We start from the raw sequence: 17,334 nt of genomic DNA on the forward strand, positions 1-17,334 counted from the left end.
CTAGTTGCACATTTCTAATTGTAACTATTTTTTTCTAATTTCTAATCTTTTTATTTAAAGATTTTATTTGACAGAGAGAGAGACACAGCGAGAGCAGGAACACAAGCAGGGGGAATGGGAGACGGAGAAGCAGGCTCCCCGCGGAGCAGGGAGCCCGACGCGGGGCTCGATCCCAGGACCCTGGGATCATGACCTGAGCCAAAGGCAGATGCTTAACGACTGAGCCACCCAGGCGCCCCTCTAATTTCTAATCTTTTATATAATAAAAGATACTTCATTACCATTAAGATCAGTGATGCCAAGGCACAATTTGCATTCTATTAACCGCGTGCACATGTGTGTATATGTGTGTACGTGTACACATACACTTTCTAAACCACGCACAATTTCTAAATTACAGCTGGTCAGGGGGATGTGGATCACAGAGGTTTGCCCTTGCGGTGGAAGCAGACAGATGAGGGGCTTCCCAGCTCAGCTCTGCCCAGACTCAGGACACCCTGGCTCTCGAAGGCCCAGAGGTCCTGCCTCCAGAGCACAAAAGCAGGCCCAATAGGTAGACCCAGTAAGATGCCACGCACCTACTGCGTATTTCCTTCTACCTGTGGGGTCAGCTGAACTCCCTCCTCAGCCTCCAGAACTCCACCTTGCCCCCCTTGATCCGCCTGCCTTTTTATGATGCTGCATTAGATGGGCCCACTGTGCCTGGAGCTGATCATGATGGCAGCATCATGGGATGCTGGGGAAGGGGCGTCAGCCTTTGAAGGCTGTCCACAGACCTTGGCTTCTGTCCACCGACCAAGAGGGCACCGGGGCTAGTTTCTCACAGGCGAGTCTCCTTTAACCTGACTGCACACGGAGGGAGGTTCACAGCAGCTCCAGGTGACCTCGCAGGGGGACCTCCTAAACCCAACTAGCTCTGGCTTACTCCCCCTCTTCGGTTTTAAAAAGAAAAGGTTTGAAGCACCTCCTATGCACCGGCCTGGACACTGTGGGAATTGAAACGTCAGTCACATCCAGCCCTGGCCTGGGTCTCTCTCTCTGTTTCCTTGTTTTCTTCTCTCCTATCATCCGGCACAAGGCCCCGCACACTGCGAGTCAGCAATGCTGAGAACGCAGACATATAAGGAAGATGGGGTTAGTTCGGGGAGGGGCTGCGGACGAACGGGATGGGGTTGGGGGTGCTCCCTCGTCCAGGGGCTGGTTCGCGTCATACACAGTGCCCTGCCACCACCTAATCCGGAATTCCTGGCTGGCTCAGTCGCTCTTATCTCTGGGTCATGAGTCCAAGCCCCATTTTGCATGTAGAGCTTACCTAAAAAAAGAAAAAAAAAATGTACCTAACTGGGAGTTCCCCTAATCAGCCCACAAGCAGCCCGTCTAGGCTTCCCCGCCACACCTTCCCCTTGCTCCTTTCTGGCTCCATCCAGCCCAGTCGAGCAGACGGATAATTCTCATCTTGCCCTTTTTGGGTTCTTTCTGGTTTGGGACTGTGTTGGGACTGCTCTGACCTTCTTGTGTATGTCTTTTGGTGCAAATAAAGGTAAATGTGGTTAGACATTTATCCAGGAGTGGAATTGGTAGGTCATAGGATGTGGGTATGTTCAGCTTTAGTGGATATTACTTGTTCTGGTGACCTATGGCTGCTGAACTATGTTAAACCGACTTTAGTGGTTTACAAAACCGCTATTTTATTGTTTCTATTTTTGGGGGGCCACGAATTCAGGCAGGCTTGGAGGGGCAGTTCTCTTCATGTGACGTTGACTAAGGTCAGGTAGGTGCAACCACCGCATGGTCTGGAGGGACCCAGATGGCTTCACCCACTTGGCTGGTGCCTCGGGGGCGGGGGGGACAGCTGCACGGCTGGGCTCGCGGGGACTGTTGAGACCCTCAGTGGGGCCTCTCCAGCATGGCAGTCTCAGGGGGTGGCATGGCCTCTGTGGCGGCTGACATCCCCCAGAGCGAGTCTTCAAGAAGACCGAGGCACATGTCTTCTGATCAAGCCTCCGGCGTTATGTGACGTCGCCTCTGCCACAATCCACAGGTCACACTTGTCACCGAGTCCAGCTCAGAGTCACGGGAGGGAGAATCAGAACCTCTCTGCATGGGAGAGGGAACAGAGGATTTTTTCCTGCACTCCCCAGTACTTTCCCAAAGCCTGGTCACATGTGTTTGGAAGCTTCCTTCCTCCCCCTCACCAGCTACAGGGTAGAGGTGCCGGAACCCGGCTCAGTCTCTACAGGAAGAAAATTTGAGGCCATGGACTTAGCTGCCTTAGCTTCCTGCTCCCTGGAGACAAGCTTCTCATCCGAAGGTCACCTGACTCCTTCCCTCCTCCTCACCAGGGTCAGCCTCTGCCCCCGACCTCTGTGTCACCGTCCGCTCTGGCCTCCCCAGGACTGGGCCCCAGCGCCATGGCCACCTGCCCTCTGTTTTCAAGCTTCCCAACTCTGGTTTGGGATGCAACTCTCAACTGGACTAGCTTAGAAAGTATTGCAAACTTAGTGTGGGCACATAAAACATGTTGGCTTTTTAATGTATTTTTAGCAATCACTCCGAAGTTGCTTTCGAATCCAGAGAGTTTCTTAATGAAACAATTAGATAAATACATAAATAAATATACATACATATATACACACATATATATAATAGAATCTATACATGAAATCAATTATATATATATATATATACACACACATTTTTTATATGTACGTGTTCTTTTTTCTTCTAGAAGGGTCCTGAAAGGGAGAGACTTTCTCAGCTTAATCAAAATAAGAGTCCCAGCACTTGTCATTATTGTGACTATGGGGAAAGGCACTGACAGGGATTGAGATGTCTAGTGGTTTAGAAAGTTTTAGAATATCTTCTTAGATATCGTAGACGTAGGATTGAGAAGAATCTCCAGAAATCTCATTGGTTATATTCCTATGTTTGGATAATCTTGATACCCAAGATTTACCCTGAGAGGAAAACGGTATTTATTGCCTTTTAGAAATGTCCCAGTCTTGTGCTTCAGTGACGCAAGCCCAAGACTTACTCCGGGAGGGAACAGAGAAAGAAAAGGGGCAGGAGAGTAAAGACCTCCCGCTGCGGTTCTGTGTGTCCAGGCTGTGGCAGTGTCCCCTGCGGCCCCCTGCCTGTCGCCCCTGCTGTCTGGCCTGGCCCAGGCCGAGCAGCCACGAGGTGAGGTGGCCCCAGCCTGCTCCGGGTGAGATAACAAATCACGGGAACAGCGACAAGATGTTTGGGGTCACGAAAGGTTACATGCTGCCCAGCGACTTGCATATCTTAGCCCATGCCCACCCTCCACCCCCCGGGGGTTCTCTGACAGACAATTAGAGCTTTTGGTTTATTAGTGGCCACAGTCACTGATCAGGCCCCCCCGTTTCCTGGCAGTGAGCAGAGCACAGAGCTTTGTGCCTCCCCGGCGCTGGCATCCCCAGCTTGGTGATGAGATGCTCGGAACCGCAGGTTAGCACCCACTTGCAGTGCCCCGGAGCTGATCTGCAGCCCCAGAGTGTCTGCGGGGCCATCCCTTGGGAGAACCATCCTGGGACTCCATGGAAGGAGCGCGTAGACGGAATGAGACTTCACGGATTCTTGGCCTTCCGGCTTTCCTCTCGTGACTCGGCAGGAGGCGCCCGAGAAAGCCCCCGGGGGCCGCCCTCTCCTGGTGTTTCCACAAATTGACCTGACAGCAACACACTGCGCAACCTCGGGCCAATCGCTAATTCCTCCGAGCTTCACTTTCTCCATCTGGGCAAATCAGACGTGGCCATGATGGTCCCTTTCGGTGCCAATTCCATTTTATTCCAATTAGATTGAAGGGCGGGCACCTAAAGGATGCTAGATACCCTTGTATGCCAGGCTGGGCTGAAACCATCATCCACTATGTCGCCTCCTCCTTCCAACGACCCTCTGAGCTGGGTCCTGTTCTTATCATGTCCAATTTTACACACAGGAAACAGGTCCAGAGAGTTGGAGAACTTTCCTCAGGGTGCACAGCTGGTAAATGGTAGACTCATGATTCAGACCGTAGCTGGCGTCAGGGGCCCTACTGCCCCGTGAGACCCCAGCGGGGCACTGGTGGTCTGGTTCCCTCCAAGGGGCCTGCCCAGGGCTGCAGGATTGGCAAGTGGTGGGTCCTGGAGGCAACGCCGGGTTTTAGCTGACTCAGAAGTCTGCCCTCTTCGGTACTCTGCTGCAAGAGCTCCTGGGTGCCATTGTAACGGCAAACTCTCGGGAACGTACGTGTAAATGCCCGATGGTGGGCCCTTTGCTACATAAACAGTGGCACTGGCATACAAAACACTATGCTTTAAAATTATGCACGAGAGTATTTATGTATGTTGAGAAGGTGTTCAAGATGCATTAGGTGCACAAAGCAGTTACAAAACAGCGTGTGGCTTAGATTCACAGGCGATCATGGGAAGAAGGGTAATGAAACAGAGGGAAAGGCCGTTTCTAGCCCATTAGATTGGCAACCATGTAAGCAGCCTGACAGTACCAAGCACTGATGAGAAATGTGGAAGTCCCTGGCATCTTGACATACTGATACCCTTCAACCAGCCATTCTAGCTCGGCATACACATCTTAAGAAACCCTTGAAGGAGGGCACGTAGGAACTTGCAATGGGGATTTCCTTGCAGCAATGGTTGTAATAGTAAAATATTGGCTACAACCTAAATTTTAACAAAAGAGGCATAAGTGAAATATACATACAACAGACTGCTACCAGCTGTTTAAGCAAACCAGCTAGTGTTACTTGTATCAACAGTAACAAATCTAACAGATCTAAATACTGTAGACGGGAAGTAACAGGTTTCCGATCAATCTGCACAGATCCTACCTTTTATTTAAATAATGTAAACACATACACTAGACACACACACAGCCTGGAAGGAGACAGACATGTCAATTCATGTTATTGATTACTCTTGGGGAAAGAGGAGGGTGAGTGGAATCGCAAAGAGAAGCCAAGGGGTTGGTAACTTTATCTGAGATACTCCATACACACACACACACACACACACACTTGGCATTCATCAGCGCTGCAGGGGAACAGTGCAGGTATGCTTGTTAGATTACTCTATACTTTCTGTATTAAATTGTTTTCAGTACTCCCCAAGTGTGCTTTCATTTTTTAAAAATAAGTGTATATTTTCATGGGAGAAAAATGACCTCAAAGTATTCAGAGTGTCTATCTCTGGGCATCGGTTTATGGAGATTTAGATTTTCTTCTTTTTGCATAACTATTTTCTAAATTTTCCAAATTAAACATTTATTACTCTCATATGAGGGGGAAAAAGTGATTTGCATGGAAATTCTTGAATCTAGAATCCATGTGAGAAAGGAATTTAGAGCCTCGAGTGAGGTGTTTTCATCCCTGCCCTGCATTATGGCCAATGTTTCCACCCAGGACTCGAGTGTTAGCTGCTGAACAAAAATAGAATTATGACTGACTCTCCCCTTCCTCATCAAAAAGAATTTGGGGTTAGTATTGATCTTTATAAAACACATGGGGTCAGGGTAGGCCAGTAGCTGACCACTTTCTGCAGATAAGAGAAAACTTCTGCCTTCATTTCTAGCTCAGAGTGTGTCTAAAAGGGCTTTGGCTAAACCATGTAGAAGTTGGTTCAAAACTACGAATACCTTGAAATGATTTTGATTTACTGAGATGTATCTATTTAATAGGAAGAAGAATTTGGACTGGCTGATTCTTCCGCTAGGGCATCCAAATATGTGGTGCTCCAAACTAGAACATTTTTGGAAGGGAAAGGGCACCGCCAGGACAGTCGGGCACAGGGGGACATAAGGTCATCCTAACCACACACCTCGGAAACTCTTTGTGCACCCCATGACCCGGACGACCAGGCAGGTCTCCAACATCAGTCATCCGGTGGAGTGTTCGGGCAGTACCTCCCGTGACCCAGGTACTCTGTAGGTCCTGCAAAAATAGCAGTGAGCATGACAGCTTTGGGGATCCCCCCTCCGAGCCCATCACCTCCACCAAGAGGACTGCTTACCTTTGGTGATGTGTCCAGGGCCCGCTGCTCTAAGGCAAGGTGATGTCAGACTCTGGCTTAAGCCACACCTGAGACTTGCGATTTAAGCCTGCCTTCAATTCCTCCATGGGAGATGCTGGAGGGACTGTGGTTAAGTAGAAGCTGGGAAACCAGATCCAGATGCTTGCAGCTCATCATCAAGAGAGGAAGAATGTAAATAAGTAATTACATCATTTTTGAATTGCAGGGGTAATTAAGTCATTTGAGAGAGTCCAGGGTGTGTGATGGGAGGGTGGGAGCTGGTCCAGGAGCTCACACGTTTTTCCCAAGCAAGTGACAGTAAGCTGAGCCCTAGGAGTTAGGCCACTAAGAGGGAAGGAAGGGGGTTCCATGCAGAGGCGCCCCCCCCCCCCCCCCGCCGCCCCGCATGCTCCAGGTGAGAAGGAGCACGGCATGGTTATGGATCCAAACAAAGCCAATGTGTCTGGAGCAGAAAGAAGTTCACAGGCTTGGTTTATCTCTTTATTTTCCAGCATTTGACATATCGATAAAAGGCTTTGTGGAGTTTTGGAGTAAAGCAGTCGACAGACACACTCTTTTTCCTGGGAAGTGCCCAGAAGCTCCCAGGGCAGCAAGGGAGTGGGCGGACGGGCCCTTCCTGCTGTGGACCACAGGGGGGACACCCAATGTGGGCTCTACATCGGCGTGGAGGGGGCAGCAGCTGTGTTCTCTCAGCCGTCCCCCCCTCCCCCGCCCCAGGCCCACCGCAGATTTTTAGGAGCTGACTGGTTTTCATGTCCCAAGCTCCTCTGCTGCTTCCCGTGTTCGGGTTTTATCTTTCAAGTGGCCCAGAAATCCTGCGTCCACGTGACCTCAGAGTGACTGGCCAGCCCAGCTAATCACTGGGCCAGGGGCGGATCAGGCAGGGCTAGTTCGGCCATGCTCCCGGGGCAGCAGCTTTCCCGAGGATCTTCACTGGAAGACGGACCGGGGATGTCAGATCCGTGACACATAATTTGATGCAGGCAGAGTGTCCACGTTACATATAAAGTTGTGCCAGAAACACAGATTTTGGAGTCAGAAAGACCTGGGTTTGAATCTCAACTTGGCCACTTTAACTCCTCACCTGTAAAATGGGACTATCAATACGTATCTCATAGGGTTCTGGTAGAGATTAAATGAGGTGCTATATATCAAATATTGAGCAGAGTGCCCGACAGGTGGTGCATTCTCAGTAACCATCTGAACGAGGGAGGAAATGATTTTTTTCTCCCTTCTTAACCTCAGACACACTGCCCTGGAGCTCATCTGCTCTGGAGGCTGGACCAGGGACACTAGGTCAGCTGTCAGAACATCACAGATTCAGTGTGGAATTTGGGGGTAAGATTACGGCAAATGTCTGCTTGTTTCTCTTTTTTTGATGATGGTGACCTGGATCCATCTTTTTATTAGGGACTGCAAAATGGTAGTGCAGCACGATATATCTATGTATCATCTAGATTACTTCTTTAAAGAGAAACCTCCCCAAAATCAAGGATTTGACTGTCCCCGAATACAGTCCCTATAGGAAAGGCAGGATTGGTGCTTGAGACCTTCCTTTTATTTGCCAGTCTTGTAATCCATGTGGACTGCTACAACAGAATACAGTAGACTGGGTGGTTTATAAACAAGAGAAATTTATTTCTCACAGTGCTGGAGACTGGGAATTCCAAGATCAAGACGCTGGCAGATTCGATGTCTGGGAAGGCCATTCCTGGATGGCAGACGGCCATCTTGCAGAAGCAGGACAGGAGCTCCCTGGAGTCTCTTAGAAGGGCACCAGTCCCATTCAGGACACAATTACTCCACCCTCACGACATAAGTACTGTCCAAGGCCCCACCCCCAAATACCATCACATTGGGCACTAGGTTTCAACACATGAATTTTGGGAGGACACAAACATTTTGGTTATATAGCAGGCACTTTTCAAAATAATTACTTGGTTACCTAATACCCCTCAAAAGTTGACCAGTGGATGTTTTGTGTGGTTTTTTTTTTTAAGATTTTATTTATTTATTTGACACAGAGAGAGCACAAGCAGGGAAAGCGGCAGGCAGAGGGAGAAGCAGGCTCCCCATGGAGCAGGGAGCCAATGCAAGGCTCAGTCCCAGGACCCTGAGATCATGACCTGAGCTGAAGGCAGACTCTTAAGGACTGAGCCACCTAGACGTCCTGGCCAATGGATGTTTTATTTTTTATCATTAGGAATTCAAGATTTACACACACTTGAAGTGTTTTACTCTCTTGTGGACACTAATCGTACTAATCCTCAGATTGTCCATCTTCAAACCGCGTGGGCCCTCTCAAGTTGGACCTTGAGTGCTTTTGACATGATCCTGGTTACGTGTTTGATAACCTCCTTGCCATCTGGTTATGACAAAATGCTCCAGGTTCATCTTATACTTTTCCTGTCCCATCTCTGGAGTCATTGTTTCTTTAAGGAGCCTGGTTTCCTTCAGTGGGAAATATTTAGAGACCACAAACTGCTTACTGCCACTGGAATGCTCCTTGTTTTTAGGCCTTTTCATGGATAGAGTTAGGAAATTAACTTTTTAAGATTAAAAAAAATGAGTTGAATATGATTGCATACTGGTATTTCTCACTCAAATTGAAAACTATAGGGTCTTTACTCAATCTTATCCATCTTATATGGGTTTCTCTTTTCTTCCATCCTGAAAATCCCAGTTCCCAATGACACCAACGTAATTATGCCAAAAATATGATACTGAAAATGGTTTAATTTTTTTTCTTTTGAAGTTTTTTTTTTTTTCTTGGCCTAGGCAGTAGCCCATTATGGATATACAGTCAAATTATCATGTTATAGAATCACTTAAAACTGTGCCTCTCTGTGTAGTTATGACACTAACATGATGGACAGTTAGGTGCATTGTTTCATTTTGGTCTTGATTATTTGGGGATTGCTTTTTTATTTTTTATTTTATTTTTTTAAGAGAGAGAGAGGAAAAAAAAATGCACGCTTGTGCGTAAGTGGGGAGGTAGGGGGAGGCGGGGGGGCAGAGGTAGAGGGAGAGAGAGCGAATCTGAAGCAGGCTCCACACCCAGCACAAAGCCCCACACGGAGTTCGATCTCATGATCCTGAGATCATGACCTGAGCCGAAATCAAGGGTCAGACGCTTAACTGACTGAGCCACCTAGGCGCCCCTGGGGATTGCTTTTTTAAATTTAATTTGTTTTAAAATTATGTAAAATATTATCATGGTTTCCAATGCAAATCTACAAAGGAAGGTTTATTTGGAGAAGTCTCCCTCTTCTTTAGATGAATAGTAGGATACTACCCACATTTTTCTCCACTGTGCTTTTTTTCACTTAACAATATATCCTGAAGATCACTACAGAATAGCATATAGAGATACTCTTCATTTCTTTTTATAATTGGATAATACTCCACTGTGTGCCCAAGCATAGTTAATTCAACCATCAGCCTACTGAAGAACATTTGGATCATTTCCAGTCTTGGTCTCACTAACAGTGCTGCAGTGAATACCCTTGTGCAGTCTTGCCAATGTATCTTTGGGATCAATTCCTAGGAGTGACATTGCCAGGTTAAAGGGTGGGTGTAGGTTTTTGGGTAGATATTGTCAAATTGCCCTTAAATTGGTCGTGCCATTCTGTATCATGAGACCTGTTTCTCCATAGTCTCACCAACAGAGAATGTCCACAAATTTTGGACTTTTGCCGATTTCATAGGTGAGAAAATCTCAGTGAAGTTTTAACTGAATTAATTTTTTTTAAGATTTTATTTATTTACTTGAGAGAGAGAGTGAGCACAGAAGGAGAGGAGAGGCAGACCCCTGCTGAGCAGGGAGCCTGACTCGGGGCTTGATCCCAGGACCCTGGGGTCATGGCCTGAGTTGAAGGCAACCACTCAACCGACTGAGCCACCCAGGAACCCCTAATTGAATTAATTTTTAATGTCAGTATTTACTATCAAAATTAGGATAAAGAGGGAAGAAATGTTTTGTCTGGCTAATCTTCTCTTTAATTTAGCATTATAATCATCATAGGTGTACGGGGTACATCCAGGCTTCACTAGCCTGTGGCTACAATATGAAGTACCATCCATTTTTTTTTTTTTTTTAGAGGGAGAGAGAGCGGTGGTGGGGGGCAGAGGGAGAGAGAGAGAACCTTAAGCGGGCTCCACACCCAGCATGGAGCCTGAAAGCAGGGCTCAATCTCACAACCCTGACATCATGACCTGAGCCGAAACCAAGAGTCAGATGCTTAACCGACTGACCCACCCAGGTGCCCCCCCATTCATTTTTAATGCCCAGATTACCATAGTTTGAGGTTCCCTAAACATACTTTAAAGTCTCCAAAGGGGGCCTTGAAGGCAACACCAACCAGGCTATTAGCTGCAGTCACCACAGCTGGTTGCTGGCCCCTCTCTCTGGCCCGCAGGTAGCTCCTGCTGGCGGCCATGACGCATCCCTGCTGCTGGTGGGTGCTGGCTGTGAGGACATCAGTGCTGACCACAGCCCGGCCACGGTCCCTGGAGGTAGCAGGACACGGCTAGGATGTCTGAAGAGGCTGGGGAAATGGCTGCCCCCACCACTGTGCTAACCTGTCTCCTGCCCTCTGCCCCCCCTCATGCACCATTCTCCTCAAGAATCTCCTGAAGAGCTCCGGCCGCTTCTCTAGAACCTTATAGAGATGTTCATGGGGATGTTTCTCCTCGGATGGTGGAAGCCCCCCCCCCCCCCCCAGGGGCCAGAAGCAGAACGGAGGACGTCCTCTGCTCTATAAACACACACCCTGGAGTGCAGGCAGGTACGGGAACATGAGTTACACCGGCAGCATCTTCTTAGCCCCCGATGTGCCCTCTCATGGCCATGACCTTCCATCTCGCCGGCACTCAGGCAGAACGCACAATTAGCTCTTACTTGGAACAGTGAAGCAGGAATTCCTCACTGAAAACTAACTCCTATCAGTTTAAAAAGCAAAATAACTGAGGGAGTGGACAGTATTACTTGAGGATGCATTTACACACAAGTAATCCTGGAGCGCACACACATTAACAATACAAAGACTAGTGATATGAAAGATTAGTTTTGATCAACAGCCTTTCAGAGATTTACTTAGAACCGAAGAGGAGATTTTAAATTCACAGAAAGCATTGTTAAGCAAGCAAGAGTAAGCATACTGATTGAAATGAATTAGGAAAAAATGCCCCACTTTGGAAACAATTTCCTAAAGAAAAAAAAATACATAAATTCATAAAATAGTCCTAGGACTCATAAATATTGCAATTCTCATGCAAGCACTCCTACATTTCAAAAAAAAAAAATCATAGAAGTGAAAAAATGCTTAAAGGCTTATAAAAGGTTGATTTTTTTTTTTTTTTACTATTTATTGCTTTTTTACTATCATTTTCATTAATTGGTTATTCTGTGTCATAAACTATCAACCTGTTAGTTTTAGAATGAGCCCAAGCCACTTTTGTTAAATGCATCCTGATTGGTGGTGGTTGGGGGGGGGGTCCCTGGACTCTGGGGGCTTGCTGTTCATGGCAAAGCCCTGTGAGGCTTAGCTCAGACATTCTGGAAGTGTCGCTGAACTGAGTTTAGTCTAGGTCTCACCAGCCCACTGAAGATATTTTGTAGAGGGTCACGCGGTAACCATGTCTCAATGCGTGTTGGCAATGGGGGATCCTCTGTCTGTTCCTCCCAGCCCTGCCTGCTGGATTGTCCGAGGGAGGAGGCCCCAGGGAGGGTTCTTACCATGCAGTCATTATTCTGATCCTGGAATGACAGCTGAGCCTAGGCTCCAGGGATGACGGATGTCTTAGGTAAGGTGGAAATGGTCACCCAAGGGGTTCTACAAGGGGACCCTCCCTTCCATTCCTGACCTAGACTCCAGGCCCAGGTGCAATGGCTTAGCTCCCGTTGGGGATGTTTCTCCTCTGCTGCACCTTGTCTTGCTGACTCTTCTCAGTGTCAGTCTTCTGCCCAGGTCACCCTGCCCCTTGCCATTGGCATCCCCTGGTCCTACACCCGTGGAGTACTTGCAGGGACAAGGGTGAGGCAAGAGAGGGACTGGGACTGCAAAATCACAGCATCAGCTGCCCATGAGGGTATGAGAGCTGGTGCCCCCTGACCAGGGAGGTGGCCCCTCTCCCACCTCAGCAAGGGCTGGCCCTGCTGCAGGCCTCGGTGTGCGGGCTCCAGGAAGGTTGCAGAGGGCGGGCAAGGAGGCCATGCAGGATGGCCACGCACTTATACAGAGCCCTACCACATTTTCTGCAGCTCTCAGACTCTAGGGCCTGACCTTGGCCTTGAGAAGTCCTCAAGTCTATTCCTCTGCCTGAAATCAGGATCACACCTGAACTGTTGTGCAAAGCGAACACCTTGCTTTTTCCACGAGAGAAACCACCTAAGCCAATTTCCACCCACAAAGACCACCCCCCGGGGCGGGGGGCAACTGGCATGAGGTTCAGGAACCTTGGATGCCACGGCCATCACTAGCTAGTTTAGTCTCGCTGGGATTCAGGTTGTTTATCTGTAAAAATGCACCGGGGTTGGACCCAGCGACTTTTCGTTCTCTTCTTTGTGTAGCAAGGCTTGGTGCTGGGAGTCTGTTACTCTGGGACTGACCCCACCGGACTAGCATCTGTGGGCGAAGCCAGGCTCTGGGGCGGGGGTGGGAGGGCTTGAGGGGAGTCCTGGTGAGCCCTAGAAGCATATTCTCTGGAAAAGGCATCAAGTTCAGTTCTAAACGGACTGACGCGCTAACAGATTTGGGAGCACGGGGCGCTGTCTCCCAACATTTAAGATGCCTCCGGTGATTCCAGCAGCTTGGAACTGGGCAAGACGAGGCTCCTGAGCAAAGCCGTGCCTGAGACTGTGAACTCAATCAAGCGACCGTGTTTATATGGAAGCGTAGAAAATAGATTATTTTAATTGCTAATTGTTCTTGAGACCCCTACCACATTTTTTAAATGTGGTCTAAATGTTCTCCTCAACAGGCACAGTGAAGGAATTATAGTTTATTCAGAGGCTGACACGCTGCTGATTGAAATACAAAGAAGAGTAATCAAGGTTGTTTTTTTTTTTTTCATATGGCTTTTAACATTTACAAAGAAAATGATTTCAAGGGGTATGCACTAGAAAGAAACAAGCTGTAAACAGTTACCAATCAGCCAAATACTCCGATTACTAAGAATGTTCCCTCCACCCTCATCTCTTACGACCCCCTCCCTGATAATTGGCATCTAAATGTAACAGGAATTATTCTTTTGTTCAGAACTCTCTGGGAGGAGGATAAAGAGTCAGACTTCAGGGCCTCCTGTTCCAGCACTCCAGGATCTTGTCTTGGATAACTCAGATACAAACCTCCCTCCCTCACACAGGCTGGGATGCAGCCCCAAGGGATGCCCCCTTTTCACCTCTGAAGTGAGCAGAAGCCTCTCAGCCGGCCAGCCACAAAGGCCCCCTCCCCACCCCTGCTCCCCAGAGCGAGACTTGGGGGACCCTCAGTGCATTCTAAGATGGGAGAAAGGTTGGAGAGTATGGGGAGAGGAGACTGGACAGATGTAGAAAGCAAGCCTGTGGATGATCCATTCTTTGAAGAATTCCTCACTTGCTGATGCCTTGATAAAATGGCCTTTTCCTGGAGTCCTCAAGCCCCAGTGGCTTCTCGTGGGCCACCTTACAATGCCAGGGAGTCAGTAGGCCTGGGACTCTGAAAGTCACTGGTAATGTGATGTGTTCAAGTCACCCTTGCACCGGGGGGATGGATAATGCTGTTTATGGCTTATGCCAGGGAAGGAGCAAGCCACAACTGGTAACTTTTGAGGAATGTCCTTGGGCTTTCATTCTTTTTAAAATCTAAGTATAGTTAATATACAGTGTTATATGAGTTTCAGATGTACAATAGGATTCAACAAATATACAAGGAACAGGCCCCTAACACCCCTCAGACCAATGGTGTGTCCAACCCACCTGTGAGGACAGGAAGAATACCTGCAGTCATCAGCCTTCAGACTGAGGTTTACACCTTGGTAAGTGTGTGAGCAGCTACCTGGGCACGTTTTCAACTCGGTTTTTAAGCTAAACCTAACTTCATGATTCAGGACAGGATGTATACGCTGGTGGCGATGTGACATGTGTCTGCTCCATTCTTTCCTTTCTTTTATTTTTTATTTATTTGAGAGAGAATGAGAAAGAGAGAGAGAGAGAGAGAGAGTGCATGCGCAGGGAGGAGAGGCAGAGGGAGAAGCAGACTCCCCACTGAGCAGGGAGCCCAACAAGGGGCTCGATCCGAGGACCCCGGGTTCATGACCTGAGACGCTCAACTGACTAAGCCACCCAGGCACCCCTTTCCTTTCCTTTCCTAAATGCAATTACAGCCAACCCAACCACTCAGACCCTTTGATCAGCCTGAAGGAAGCATGCTTCAGAGGAATACACACAAACTAAGGAGAAAATCAGAGAAGAGCAAGGAGGAGCTCTCCCTACAAAAAGGAGCCCTGCTTCCTGGGCTTTACTGCAATTTCTAATTGTATTATTCTAATTTTTATTCTATGATTCTAATTATTTTTTTCCAAATTTTGGTGTCATCAATATATCTACATTTAATTCATCATACTGTATGTTATTCTTTTCCTCACTCACTCCTCTTCAGCCATACTGGTCTCCTCACTGTTCATAAAGAACACTCCCACCACATGAACTTTATAGTGTGTGTTTCTCTCTGCCCAAATGCTCTTCCCTCATCTGCCAGTCTTCTCAGTGAGGCATTCCCCCAACTACCCGATCTAAAATTATAACCCACCCAATATACTTTGTCCTCTTCCATGCGTGGTTTTTCTCCATAGCACTTAGCACCATCTAAAACCTTATTATACTTATTAATTTATCCTATTGCCTATCTCCTCTACTACAGATTCTTACAGCTCCAGATGAGGGCAGGAGCTCCGAGATTTCATGCGTGTTGTTGATTGCTGTGTCTGTCGTAACTAGAAAAGAGCCCAGCAAGCAGCAATACCCCTTAAATATTTGTTGAATAAATACTTGAATGGATGAGTGATGTTGGCTTAACCACTCCCCACACCCAGGCAGCCCAGCCTTCTCTGAATGCTTAGGGCCCTCACTTCGTTAGACTCCTGCCCTCACCACCCCCAACACGTCTGGAAGATTTCTGTTATGTCTTGTAGGTTAGCAATATAATTCAAAAAATCAATATGTTTCAGGCAGGTTCTGTTTTGTCTTAAACTGGAGGGACCTTTAAAGAATCTAATTTTTCATACTGATCAAAGTGAAAGCTACATTTTATTCTTTTAATATCCTATTAAATTCATTTTGTCAGTAATTTGCTTGATGTTTCCACATCTATTTTCTTAGGTAAAATTGGTTTATATATTTCCTTCCTTTATGTTATCCTCTACCTTGACAGGATTTGATGTCCCTGTTGTGTTAGTTTTGCAAATATTAAATCTATGTATATGGCATATGAACTGTTGGAGGTTTGAAGGAATTCACTCATGACACTCTCCAGGTCCAGGGTTATTTTTGAGAGGAAACTATGAATAATTTCTAAAGTTTTCTCTATGCATATTAGTCTATTCAGATATTAAGATCTTCTTGGGGTCCTGGCTGGCTCAGTTGGTAGAGCATGCAACTCCTGATCTCAGAGTTCTAAGTTTGAGCCTCATGCTGGGTGTGGAGATCATTTTTAAAAATAAGTTCTTTTTGGGGCACCTGGGTGGCTCAGTCGTTAAACGTCTGCCTTCGGCTCAGGTCATGATCCCAGGGTCCTGGGATCGAGCCCCGCATCGGGCTCCCTGCTCCACAGGAAGCCTGCTTCTCTCTCTCTCCCACTCCCCCTGCTTGTGTTCCCTCTCTCGCTGTGTCTCTCTCTGCCAAATAAATAAATAAAATCTTAAAAAAAAAAAAAAAGTTCTTTTTTTTTTAAAGATTTTCTTATAGCAATTTTGATAATTTAATGTTTTCTACAGAAATCATACATTTCAACAAAAAGGCAACCTACTGAATGGGAGAAGATATTTGCAAATCATATATCCAATAAGGGGTTAATATCCAAAATATACAAATAACTCAAATAACTCAACACCAAAAAATAAATAATTCAATTAAAAATGGGCAGAGGACCTAATGAGACATTTTTCCAAAGAAGACAAACAGATGGCCGTCAGACACATGAAAAGATGCTCAACATCCCTAATCATCAGGGAAATGCAGATCAAAACCACAATGATACATCACCTCAAACCAGTCAGAATGGCTGGAATCAAAAAGACAGGTATTGGGGAGGATGTGGAGAAAAAGGAACACTTCTGCACTGTTGGAAGGAATGTAAATTGGTGCAGCCACTATGGAAAACAGTATGGGAGTTCCTCAAAAGTTAAAAATGGAAATATCATATAATCCAGTAATTCCACTTCTGGATATTTACCTAAAGAAAATGAAAACACTAATTTAAAAAGATACATGCACCCCTATGTTTATTGCAGCATTATTTACAATAGCCGAGATATGGAAGCAACCCAAGTGTCCACTGACAGAGAAATGAATAAAGATGTGGTGTGTACACACACCCACCCCCAAAACACAGGAATATTACTTAGTCATAAAAAAGAATGACATCTTGTCATTCACAACAACATGCATGGAACTAGAGGGTATTATGCTAAAATGAAGTAAGTCAGATAAAGACAAACACCATATGATCTCACTTATCTGTGGAATCTAAAAAACAAAACAAATGAATAAACAAGCAAAAGATAGAATCAGACTCATAAAAATAGGGAATAAACGGGTGGTTGCCAGCGCAGAGGGGGATGGGAGGATGAATGAAAGAGGTGAAGGGGATTAAGAACTGAACACTTCCATTTATAAAATAAGTCACAGGGATGAAAAGTCCAGCTTGGGGACTATAGTCCATAGTACTGTAATAATTTTGTATCATGACAGATGGTAACTGTACTTAACCTTGGTGAGCATTTTGTAATGTATGTAATTGTCGAATCACTATGTTATGTACCTGAAACTGATGTTAATAGTGTATGTCAACTATACTTCAGTGAAAAAAAAAATCCACACATTTCATCTGTAGTTCTCAGTTGAGCTCTACAGAGCATGTGTTAACAATTTAAAAATTTCCTGTATCTGTTTTTATGCCCCACATTTTTATTTATATTTTAGTTCACATGGGTATTCTTTCTTCTTGATTAAAGCTACTGGAAGTTTGTTCTATATTGTTGCTGTTTTTCAGAGACTCATTTGATATTTTACTCTAATAAATTTCTCTCCTAA

The 17,334-nt window shown here is 46.4% G+C and overlaps 1 long non-coding RNA gene across 1 annotated transcript; it reads right to left on the reverse strand.

The window, feature by feature from the left end:
* Positions 1 to 1,762: 1,762 nt before the first annotated feature.
* On the reverse strand, positions 1,763 to 6,392 carry LOC118021507. Its single transcript, XR_004682206.1, has 3 exons — positions 6,024 to 6,392; positions 5,832 to 5,944; positions 1,763 to 2,097 (listed from the first exon to the last, which is right to left on the reverse strand). It is a non-coding gene; the product is annotated as an uncharacterized LOC118021507 (long non-coding RNA).
* Between the last annotated feature and the right edge of the window lie 10,942 nt (positions 6,393 to 17,334).

The sequence above is a fragment of the Mirounga leonina genome, unplaced genomic scaffold, assembly GCF_011800145.1.
Source record: "Mirounga leonina isolate KUSES-001 unplaced genomic scaffold, KU_Mleo_1.0 Mir_175, whole genome shotgun sequence".
Taxonomy (NCBI): Eukaryota; Metazoa; Chordata; class Mammalia; order Carnivora; family Phocidae; genus Mirounga; species Mirounga leonina.